Genomic DNA, 13,437 nt, shown 5'->3' with positions numbered 1-13,437 from the left:
CTTGTAGTATTCAGTAGTATACTGTAATACCTTGTAGTATTCGGTAATACACTGTAATACTTTGTAGTATTCAGTTGTACACTGTAATACCTTGTAGTATTCGGTAATACACTGTAATACTTTGTAGTATTCAGTAATACACTGTAATACCTTGTAGTATTCGGTAATACACTGTAATATTTGTAGTATTCAGTTGTACACTGTAATACCTTGTAGTATTCGGTAATACACTGTAATATTTGTAGTATTCAGTTGTACACTGTAATACCTTGTAGTATTCAGTAATACACTGTAATACCTTGTAGTATTCGGTAATACACTGTAATACTTTGTAGTATTCAGTTGTACACTGTAATACCTTGTAGTATTCGGTAATATACTGTAATACCTTGTAGTATTCAGTAATATACTGTAATACCTTGTAGTATTCAGTAATACACTGTAATACTTTGTAGTATTCAGTAGTACACTGTAATACCTTGTAGTATTCAGTAATATACTGTAATGCCTTGTAGTATTCGGTAATACACTGTAATACCTTGTAGTATTCAGTAATACACTGTAATACCTTGTAGTATTCAGTAATATACTGTAATACCTTGTAGTATTCGGTAATACACTGTAATACTTTGTAGTATTCAGTAATACACTGTAATACCTTGTAGTATTCAGTAATACACTGTAATACCTTGTAGTATTCGGTAATACTCTGTAATACTTTGTAGTATTCAGTTGTACACTGTAATACCTTGTAGTATTCAGTAATACACTGTAATACCTTGTAGTATTCGGTAATACACTGTAATACTTTGTAGTATTCAGTTGTACACTGTAATACCTTGTAGTATTCGGTAATATACTGTAATACCTTGTAGCATTCAGTAATATACTGTAATACCTTGTAGTATTCGGTAATACACTGTAATACTTTGTAGTATTCAGTAATACACTGTAATACCTTGTAGTATTCGGTAATACACTGTAATATTTGTAGTATTCAGTTGTACACTGTAATACCTTGTAGTATTCAGTAATACACTGTAATACCTTGTAGTATTCGGTAATACACTGTAATACTTTGTAGTATTCAGTTGTACACTGTAATACCTTGTAGTATTCGGTAATATACTGTAATACCTTGTAGTATTCAGTAATATACTGTAATACCTTGTAGTATTCAGTAATACACTGTAATACTTTGTAGTATTCAGTAGTACACTGTAATACCTTGTAGTATTCAGTAATATACTGTAATGCCTTGTAGTATTCGGTAATACACTGTAATACCTTGTAGTATTCAGTAATACACTGTAATACCTTGTAGTATTCAGTAATATACTGTAATACCTTGTAGTATTCGGTAATACACTGTAATACTTTGTAGTATTCAGTAATACACTGTAATACCTTGTAGTATTCAGTAATACACTGTAATACCTTGTAGTATTCGGTAATACTCTGTAATACTTTGTAGTATTCAGTTGTACACTGTAATACCTTGTAGTATTCGGTAATATACTGTAATACCTTGTAGTATTCAGTAATATACTGTAATACCTTGTAGTATTCGGTAATACACTGTAATACTTTGTAGTATTCAGTAGTACACTGTAATACCTTGTAGTATTCAGTAATATACTGTAATGCCTTGTAGTATTCGGTAATACACTGTAATACCTTGTAGTATTCAGTAATATACTGTAATACCTTGTAGTATTCGGTAATACACTGTAATACTTTGTAGTATTCAGTAATACACTGTAATACCTTGTAGTATTCGGTAATACACTGTAATACTTTGTAGTATTCAGTAGTACACTGTAATACCTTGTAGTATTCAGTAATATACTGTAATGCCTTGTAGTATTCGGTAATACACTGTAATACTTTGTAGTATTCAGTAATACACTGTAAAACCTTGTAGTATTCGGTAATACACTGTAATACCTTGTAGTATTCAGTAATATACTGTAATACCTTGTAGTATTCGGTAATACACTGTAATACTTTGTAGTATTCAGTAATACACTGTAATACCTTGTAGTATTCGGTAATACACTGTAATATTTGTAGTATTCAGTTGTACACTGTAATACCTTGTAGTATTCAGTAATACACTGTAATACCTTGTAGTATTCGGTAATACACTGTAATACTTTGTAGTATTCAGTTGTACACTGTAATACCTTGTAGTATTCGGTAATATACTGTAATACCTTGTAGTATTCAGTAATATACTGTAATACCTTGTAGTATTCAGTAATACACTGTAATACTTTGTAGTATTCAGTAGTACACTGTAACACCTTGTAGTATTCAGTAATACACTGTAATGCCTTGTAGTATTCGGTAATACACTGTAATACCTTGTAGTATTCAGTAATATACTGTAATACCTTGTAGTATTCGGTAATACACTGTAATACTTTGTAGTATTCAGTAATACACTGTAATACCTTGTAGTATTCAGTAATATACTGTAATACCTTGTAGTATTCGGTAATACACTGTAATACTTTGTAGTATTCAGTAATACACTGTAATACCTTGTAGTATTCGGTAATACACTGTAATATTTGTAGTATTCAGTTGTACACTGTAATACCTTGTAGTATTCAGTAATACACTGTAATACCTTGTAGTATTCGGTAATACACTGTAATACTTTGTAGTATTCAGTTGTACACTGTAATACCTTGTAGTATTCGGTAATATACTGTAATACCTTGTAGTATTCAGTAATACACTGTAATACCTTGTAGTATTCGGTAATACACTGTAATACTTTGTAGTATTCAGTAGTACACTGTAATACCTTGTAGTATTCAGTAATATACTGTAATGCCTTGTAGTATTCGGTAATACACTGTAATACTTTGTAGTATTCAGTAATACCTTGTAGTATTAAGTAATATACTGTAATACCTTGTAGTATTCGGTAATACACTGTAATACTTTGTAGTATTCAGTAATACACTGTAATACCTTGTAGTATTCGGTAATACACTGTAATATTTGTAGTATTCAGTTGTACACTGTAATACCTTGTAGTATTCAGTAATACACTGTAATACCTTGTAGTATTCGGTAATACACTGTAATACTTTGTAGTATTCAGTTGTACACTGTAATACCTTGTAGTATTCGGTAATATACTGTAATACCTTGTAGTATTCAGTAATATACTGTAATACCTTGTAGTATTCAGTAATATACTGTAATACCTTGTAGTATTCGGTAATACACTGTAATACTTTGTAGTATTCAGTAGTACACTGTAATACCTTGTAGTATTCAGTAATATACTGTAATGCCTTGTAGTATTCGGTAATACACTGTAATACCTTGTAGTATTCAGTAATATACTGTAATACCTTGTAGTATTCGGTAATACACTGTAATACTTTGTAGTATTCAGTAATACACTGTAATACCTTGTAGTATTCGGTAATACACTGTAATACTTTGTAGTATTCAGTAGTACACTGTAATACCTTGTAGTATTCAGTAATATACTGTAATGCCTTGCAGTATTCGGTAATACACTGTAATACTTTGTAGTATTCAGTAATACACTGTAAAACCTTGTAGTATTCGGTAATACACTGTAATACCTTGTAGTATTCAGTAATATACTGTAATACCTTGTAGTATTCGGTAATACACTGTAATACTTTGTAGTATTCAGTAATACACTGTAATACCTTGTAGTATTCGGTAATACACTGTAATATTTGTAGTATTCAGTTGTACACTGTAATACCTTGTAGTATTCAGTAATACACTGTAATACCTTGTAGTATTCGGTAATACACTGTAATACTTTGTAGTATTCAGTTGTACACTGTAATACCTTGTAATATTCGGTAATATACTGTAATACCTTGTAGTATTCAGTAATATACTGTAATACCTTGTAGTATTCAGTAATACACTGTAATACTTTGTAGTATTCAGTAGTACACTGTAATACCTTGTAGTATTCAGTAATATACTGTAATGCCTTGTAGTATTCGGTAATACACTGTAATACCTTGTAGTATTCAGTAATATACTGTAATACCTTGTAGTATTCGGTAATACACTGTAATACTTTGTAGTATTCAGTAATACACTGTAATACCTTGTAGTATTCAGTAATATACTGTAATACCTTGTAGTATTCGGTAATACACTGTAATACTTTGTAGTATTCAGTAATACACTGTAATACCTTGTAGTATTCGGTAATACACTGTAATATTTGTAGTATTCAGTTGTACACTGTAATACCTTGTAGTATTCAGTAATACACTGTAATACCTTGTAGTATTCGGTAATACACTGTAATACTTTGTAGTATTCAGTTGTACACTGTAATACCTTGTAGTATTCGGTAATATACTGTAATACCTTGTAGTATTCAGTAATACACTGTAATACCTTGTAGTATTCGGTAATACACTGTAATACTTTGTAGTATTCAGTAGTACACTGTAATACCTTGTAGTATTCAGTAATATACTGTAATGCCTTGTAGTATTCGGTAATACACTGTAATACTTTGTAGTATTCAGTAATACACTGTAATACCTTGTAGTATTCGGTAATACACTGTAATACTTTGTAGTATTCAGTAATACACTGTAATACCTTGTAGTATTCGGTAATACACTGTAATATTTGTAGTATCCAGTTGTACACTGTAATACCTTGTAGTATTCAGTAATACACTGTAATACCTTGTAGTATTCGGTAATACACTGTAATTCTTTGTAGTATTCAGTTGTACACTGTAATACCTTGTAGTATTCGGTAATATACTGTAATACCTTGTAGTATTCAGTAATATACTGTAATACCTTGTAGTATTCGGTAATACACTGTAATACTTTGTAGTATTCAGTAGTACACTGTAATACCTTGTAGTATTCAGTAATATACTGTAATGCCTTGTAGTATTCGGTAATACACTGTAATACCTTGTAGTATTCAGTAATATACTGTAATACCTTGTAGTATTCAGTAATATACTGTAATACCTTGTAGTATTCGTTAATACACTGTAATACCTTGTAGTATTCAGTAGTATACTGTAATACCTTGTAGTATTCGGTAATACACTGTAATACTTTGTAGTATTCAGTTGTACACTGTAATACCTTGTAGTATTCGGTAATACACTGTAATACTTTGTAGTATTCAGTAATACACTGTAATACCTTGTAGTATTCGGTAATACACTGTAATATTTGTAGTATTCAGTTGTACACTGTAATACCTTGTAGTATTCAGTAATACACTGTAATACCTTGTAGTATTCGGTAATACACTGTAATACTTTGTAGTATTCAGTTGTACACTGTAATACCTTGTAGTATTCGGTAATATACTGTAATACCTTGTAGTATTCAGTAATATACTGTAATACCTTGTAGTATTCAGTAATATACTGTAATACCTTGTAGTATTCGGTAATACACTGTAATACTTTGTAGTATTCAGTAGTACACTGTAATACCTTGTAGTATTCAGTAATACAATAATAGTAATACGTTGTTATATGGATTATTAAAACTTTAAACACGGTTGCTATTGCCCGCTATGACGTAAGTTGTAACCAATGACATGCCGCCCTTTACCTGGGTAATAAAGCTATATATGGGACTTTTCTGTCATTTGTATTTGGATGTCCAGTGTGATATTTAAGATGATTTAAGTTTGTTGTTTTTGTCCTCAGTGATCATACATTTTCCCCCGCCATTAGCTTGACTTTCGTGTAAGTCACTAGTCGAAAACCAACAACCATTGCAAAGAGGCTACAATAAACACTCGACGACAGCATGTTGAATAAACAGTGGTACTCTGTAGTTTGACAAATCATTAGTATTATCCCTATTGTTTTTGTTTGATTTTTTATATTTTTAAATATCTATACGCTAATAAGATGAACACTACTGCGTTACCTAAATTAGACCAAAGCTAAGTTGTTTATTTTTGAGCTTCAAAGATTATCTTTAATTTTGTAAACTTTGGGACGACAATATTTCTAATTGGGAATTTTTAACATCGATATGCGTGTGGCGTGGTGGAATGCAGAGGCAAGGGGGGATTGCGGGATTCCTACAATTTCGTATCCTGATACTATAATATGCACTAATCATTGCTCCCCATGTTAGGATATATATAACTTGCTTCAGAGGTCCTGCAGTGTTTAATACTGGCTCTAATATTCCTTGACGGTGTTCTTGTAAGTCGAAATATCGAAGTTTTTTTCGTGCATTCTTATCACCCTAATTTTTTAAAAAATGTTGCAGATTAAAACAAAATAATACCAATACACCAATTCATAACAAAACAATTACATTTCCCGTTGTAAAAACCGGCGTATAAAAAAAAATTGCGACGAAATAGAATCTCTTTAGAAAATTTTTAGGCGATGTTTTATAGAACTGGAGTGTTGCACTAACTAATCGTTCATAATCTACACTTTGTGCTAAAAATGCATGAAGTATAAACTAGTATATAAATAACTAGCTGTATTATACTTCGTTTAGAAAGCGTTATACTATTTGACAGCCTGAGCGCTAATGAGAGGGTGGAAGGGAAGCGGAAAAGAAAATGAGATAAAAGACGTGCTGAATTACCTCTTTTTTTTACTGCGTTATATTAAAATAGCAAGTGGTAACAAACTATAAAATGTCGTGCTTCTTTGTTTTGTTTAATAACTTTTTGTGTCTAGTAGCATGATTCGGACAAATACGTTTTTAAGCGTTTTAATAAATGTAGTTTACATCTTATGTAATTTTGGAGATATCGTAGATATATATTACGTTAATTATGCTGAACCTTATTAAGTGCACAATTTGTCAAGGCTGTTATTGGTCGAAAAACAAAAAGGACATATATAAAATCACTGTTTTGACTAGAAAGTGTTTAAAATTTAGAACGATATCTTTTTTATTTGAACTTACTTTTGTTTTGTAGTGTTGAAGTGTTTTATTTTCTTTCTATTTTGCTTATTTACAAAGGTTTATTATTTTTTTTATTTTACTAAACATTTTTTACAATTACTTGGCAGAAATATTTCACAGTCCTAAAGGTTCTGGACTGATATGTAGCTCTGCCAAAATTGTTTAAAAGCACAATGTATATATGTTAGAAATCAGATTATATTTGTATCAGTTATTTTTCTGTTTATGTCTTTCTCCATGAAGTATTAACGAAAGTTCAAGAGACTCGAGAAAGTGATTTGATAAAATGAATGCTGGAGTTATCAGAATAATCTGAGGCGTTTTGTACGTTAAATGACTTGGGACTGGGTCAATTTTAGCAAAAAATGGGAAAATAAAAATATCTTTTTCTCTCAGTACTTTCAGAAATGTTAACAACGTGTATGAGCTGGTCCTACCTACACCATATTTTATAACCAAAAACGTCGCCCAAGATTGTAGGTTTGGCATAGTCATGACTATTGATTGAGCGTTGTTCAAGTCAGTTCAGCCAGTTTTAATATCAATTCTCTAGTTAACTGACGTCAAAGATTAAATCTTTTTAAAACAAAATTAAGCCTGCAAAGGAATAGCGGCGGAGTGGATTATTTCAATGCTAAGAAAGCAGAAAGGTTTAAAGCCAGTCAACTTTCAGGAAAAAAAAATTTTAAAAACAAAATAATTAGCAGATATTTAATCAAATTTCAGTATTTTTATTGTTTTTTTTCGATTTGTTTGATTTTAAGTGGAAATCCACCTTAACGGAAATGGTTTTTATATTCTTATGTGGTTAAGTTTTTCTGTGATTGGTTAATGTGCACGAAATATACTACGGAAAAACGAGTGTAAGTTGCACCTATTTTTCAATGCCATACTCCAGAAAGGTTACACTTTATAATTTGCTGAATATCGAGCAAAATGACAATTTGTAGAGAAATTCATTCCAAAATTTTTTACTCAAAACATTATTTTTATAAAACAGACAAACGTTCGCGGTAATGGGAAACAAAGGTCAAACTTTTTTTTTTATTTTTTTCACTTAAAATGAAGTATGATGTGACATGACAGACATGTTTTTATTATTTATTTTTACTCTAATGTTGACTAGAAGCAATTTAAAGTTTCAATGGTTATGATGTCATAGTTGCGTTAGGCTATACTCATAGTTAGTATGTAGGTCAGATCAAACAAAATTCAGTAAACCTAACAGATTATTGGAAACTTTGATATCTTACCCTGAGGCATATTTATACATAATAAATTGCTAACATACATGTAACAGTAGAAACCTCTGTTCTCCTATAAAGAGCCTTTGAGACTCCTATAGTGAGATTTTTTAGTTCACAAAGAAACACATTAAAAGAGACCTACGTTTATCAAGAGCTATGTTTAGATTCAGGATCTTTTTCAGACCATTCGCGTTTTTCTTCTCCCTTTTTATTAACTTATTTTTAGGGGATTACCGTAACATAGCCCATCATCAACCCCGCGCACACGATCCCCGAAATGTAAAGGAATGTCAAGAACCGTAATAATTTAATATTTGGATTGAAACATTTAATAACTTATGAAATATTTATAGCCATTTTTTGCTAAGGGCTGGCTTTCTTTTAGGGCTCATTTTGAGAGCGCGCTACAATGAAATTGATTACCCTTAGTAAATAATTAACGTATAGCGTCAGAAAGATTTTACACAAACAGAAAAACCTCTTCAAAATTTGTTATTGTTAACCTGACAGATCCAACTTCAACAAATAACCAGGAAGGAGATCTGGAAATAAAAAAGAAAAGTTGTTTTTTCTAAAAATACTAAATTAGAGTTTTTAACTCTAAATTTAAGTTTTTAATTTTAATACCTTTTTTAATTGCGATAGCGCGATGGTTTGGTTTCGGCTCAGCCCTACGGCATTCAAAAGTCACATTAATAAAGTTATTTTAAGATAACAAGTGCTATCTTAAGATAACTCTATTAATGTGATTTCGGAATGCGTGTATATTCACATAAATGTCTTGATTGTAAGATAACTCGAGTTATTTTAAGATAACATAAATGTGATAATTCTATCTTTTCTAATGCGCATATGTGTAAATGAACGTTGCTTAGGGTGCGGATACGTAAAGTAGCTCACAAAACAACAGCCTACATGAATTTCCGGCCGTATTGACATTTATTTTGATACGTCATTTGTATTGTCCTTGTGGTGTCGCGTATGTGCTCTGCTGTAGAGTTCGCTCTGCGGTGGAGAACAAGATGCATTTTGTTAGTTTTGTGTTGTGATGTATTGTCCCGTGTTAATTATGTAAAGAGAATAATTGTAATTTTGGTACTATTTTTAGTTAAATTTTCTGCACATCTTGCACATCTTTTTTCTGCGCATTCAGTCTTCAACATGTAATGACAGAGTCGAACATACATTTTTGTATTAAATTTGCTGTTGAGTGAAATTTTTCTTTCATACATCACAGGAGTTGTCCTGTATCTCAGCATCTGTTTTAGTTGTTTTCTCTCACATGTAGTTGGCTTGGCTTACGCCACTATATATCTAGTAAGTGTTTATTTCTTATTATATTTTATGTCATCTTACATGTGTAATTTGTTGCTTAAATTTCGTCTTGTAATTTTGTCGTTTAGCGAATAAAAATAGTTAACTCAGTTGAAATCGTGTAAGCACCTACACTAGTCGATAAGGCCCGCAGAAAAATCTACTTAGTGAATACACACAAAAAAAAATTTTCCCCGTGTTTCTCCGTCGCCTTTATTGAGTAGAGCTTAAAACGCTGCTGAAAATAAATGTATACAGTATTCTCTTCAATTAGCGGACACTTAATTAACGGACACTCGAGCGGACAAATTTTTTTGCACGAAATGGCAACTATAGGCTTTTTTTCTCTTCAATTAGCGTACAATCCAAAAAATTAGAGATAAGCATTTAATTTTAAAATATCTATTTTAAACACTTTAAAACTTTACAGGAAATGTCTGCTTTTACAGTCTCAATCTTCTTCGCAAACCAGTCAATCAATTTTTCTTGTCCGTTTTGTAAAGAATCAGTTCTTATTATTGCTATTGCATTTCCGTCCACTTCGTTAGATGGCTCATGCCTGAATTGTAACAGCTCCCTGTAATAGTACTCATTCCAATCCTTTTCGATGAGTATGGGTATGTTGACCTCAATATCTATGTTAAACGACAGTTTGAGCGTTAAATGCAGTTAAACCCTGCCATTCATCTAGTGATTAGTGCAGATATACGTTATACTAAAACTCTGTTGAGTTGTTATAGAAAGAAGTTTTCTGCAAGTGCGATTCAAATAAAATTGAGTTATTTATAAGACATTGAATGCCAGTTGGATCACTTAAACCGTCACACATCATGGCGGAGTGCTTTATTCAGATGTACTGTACCCCCTACCTGAACATATATTTTAAAATCTCACAAGTAGCGGTGAAAAAAGCACGAAATAACTACACCATATTAAAACCTTTTCCAGCAGGATTAGCCACCAAACATTTTCTATTTTGCAAAACGTTGTCACGATGGCTCAAGACACATAAAAACTAGTCCGTTAACTATAAACCCAACATACATTTTAAAAATCAGGGAACATTTTTTTGTTTTTTTTAAGAAAAAATACAGAATTTATGTCAATATTTCTTTGTGTATCAAAGCTACATTGGCCAAACATGCGTTTCCTACTGATCACAGTGTTTGTATTCCGTGAATTATGTTTAGCATGGGTAAAATTCATGGTATTGTTGTTTAAAAAAATTGTCAAATTAAGTCCACTTGATTTGAACTAAGTCTGTCTACAAAAAACAGTTATTCACATTAATTAATCAGCTCAAAAAATATCTGCAAACTGATTACAGACGATGTGGCATCCACAAAAAAAAATAGTCCACATGGAATTTAATTCATGTGAAACATAATTCAGTGGTTCTATATTGTTATCCATTAACATCTTAGCTTTAACTGATTAACTGTACAGAGTCAAGCATGGTATTCCAATATTCCCGCATATACTTAATGAAAATCATACTATATATCACAAAACTTTGTTAAAATTTAATTGAAATGGAGTTCTCTAATATTCTGGATGTAATACAATTTTCTCAATGAATGTGTAGTCTACGAAGTCTGTTATTTCTATTTGTCTTTTTGTGACCATGTCAACAGAATTGAAAACATTGTTTGGATTTTTATAAAGCAATAAGGAAAAAAGAATCAACAAGCATTGCAGTTAGTGAGTGACATACATCGCTACTTTTTGGCCACAATGGACCAGTGTCAGTGTTGCAAGTGTTTGATTGTGCGTCAAAACCAATACATATGTGTTCAGGCTGAAAATATAATCAACAAGTCACCAAGCCCAAAAAATACCGTCAACGAAGAAACTTTATGAAATTCCTGAAACTTGTACTTGAAAAGAGCAATTGGCTTTTAAAAATTGATTCTGGACCTATTTGTATTCATGAAAACGGCACACAGTTATAACCTATGGTATAAAGCCAATAGCACTAGTGGAACAAATACTCCACATAAATGTTTTTCTTTTTGATTCAGCCTAAAAAACAGCAAAAATGCAATGTGTACCAACTAGGATTTTTCTATATAAAATTTTTTTTTCAATTAAGAACAACGAGTTTCCATTCATTACTATCTGCATGCATGAATAGATGGGTTTTTTTTATTTATATATTTCCAGCATTAAAAAATAATTATTTGAGGAAACTTCTTAAATGTTTCCATTCATTACTATTTGCATATATATAAATGTTTTTATATTTCTTATTTTTGCAACGTTAAAAATAATTATTTGAGGAAATTTCTTAAATGTTTGTTAAACTTTCACACAACTGTTTAAAAAGTTATGCAGACTTTTACTTTGGACTAAAACGTTCTTTTACTTTATATTTTTATTGTACATGAAGCAGAGACCAGTGTCCTTCTAGGGTTATTAAGAAATATTTACGTTATATTTAGATTAAATCTTGGCATTCATTTTTTTGCTTTGCTAAATTGTATTTTTGGTAAAAGAATAATATTAAACGAAGATCCATACAATGTAAATGTAAGTCCTTGCTTTTTTATTGCTTTAGACTCCTCAAATAGAAATATGTGAACACATCTTTTAGAGTACTATTAGACCTCTATGTATTGTCTGCAAATTCCGGAGAATTGCTTCAATACTTTATTGTTTTGTGTTTTGTTTTTTAGTGGAGAAACTAATTACATTACAACGAACGAGTGAATGATCAGTGAAAAACAATCTAAGAAATGTATGGATGCTGAGTCGTTTACAACACATGTAAAAAAGTGCGCCAAATATAATTTTTTTTAAAAAAATCTGCCGAATTTATGGATACTGTGTCGTTGATAGCAAGCACAAACTGTGTATTTGCTTTCCCCTCTTGAAAATTTTAGCGAATGTGTGCATGAGAGTTCTGTAACCATGGAACCAATATACGTCTTATGTGCCTTTAACAGAACACTGTGTGGTGAAAATCAATATAAGAATTGCGTCAATGCTGTGGCGGTTTCACGCGCTGTTAGTAAAAGTATGGATGCTGTTTCTAACAAAACATTATAACCAATGCAAAATGTTATTTTTACATTTGTTAATGCTCGGGAACTGCAATCTTTCTAAAAAGAGTATGAATGTCATGTCAAGCAAAAAAGGTGTACTAAGCTATGTTGTGGAAATCATTGCAGCAAATATAAGGTCGTGTTCCCATAAGTTCTTAAAAAGATGATGGATTTAGTGCAGCTCTGTCGGTAGAGCGTTTGAATCATCTCTACTTGAGATTATAAGTTCAATGTCCCCCCATTGTCTAGTTAGTTTGTCATTTCATAAAGATTTTTGTAGCAATGGGAGCTAAACACTGGAAACCTGGTCCATCCTGAAATCCATTGAGCACAGACCACATTAAATATAAATCACCATCAGTGGTTTGAGGCAGAATTGTAAGAGAATTTACATAATGGATGGTTCTTTTGTTATGAAAGTTTTTTTGCAGTAACTTTAATGACTAAGGTGTCTTTTTATGCCACTACCTGTACACATGATAGAGCTTAAAAGTACTGCCAAACTCTTTTTCCATGTATTGGAATAAAATGTTAGTGTTGATCATGTTGTTGTTATTTGTTTCTTTACAATACATATTATGACTGCTAGGTGATATATTTCTCTGTTTGCTATTACTTTTCCTAAAATTCATAGTTTCCAAATTAATTGTATTCATTTCCAAAGTTTTTTTGTGTAACATTTCTGTGATCTAATAGCAAGATTCTTAAAGATTAATTGTTTTTTAGTGAAGAAACTGATTATTGAAATCCACTAGCTGTTACTGTTTTGCCAATTTATATAACCAAAAATTGCAGCAAGCTCAACTGACATCCAGTTATACAATGGCAAGTGCCTTAGCACAAGCAGATCGATATTAACAAATATGTTCTTGCTTAATT

General features: G+C 31.2%; 1 long non-coding RNA gene across 1 annotated transcript; it reads left to right on the top strand.

The window, feature by feature from the left end:
• The first annotated feature begins 7,325 nt into the window (after positions 1-7,325).
• On the top strand, positions 7,326-12,357 carry LOC130649572 (uncharacterized). The gene is made up of 3 exons (XR_008983065.1): positions 7,326-9,517; positions 11,956-12,043; positions 12,190-12,357. It is a non-coding gene; the product is annotated as an uncharacterized LOC130649572 (long non-coding RNA).
• The last annotated feature ends 1,080 nt before the right edge of the window (positions 12,358-13,437 follow it).

This window comes from Hydractinia symbiolongicarpus, chromosome 7 (assembly GCF_029227915.1).
Source record: "Hydractinia symbiolongicarpus strain clone_291-10 chromosome 7, HSymV2.1, whole genome shotgun sequence".
Lineage (NCBI taxonomy): Eukaryota > Metazoa > Cnidaria > Hydrozoa > Anthoathecata > Hydractiniidae > Hydractinia > Hydractinia symbiolongicarpus.
The sequence above is the reverse complement of the archived record's forward strand: the minus strand, read 5'-3'. Positions and strand labels throughout refer to the sequence as shown.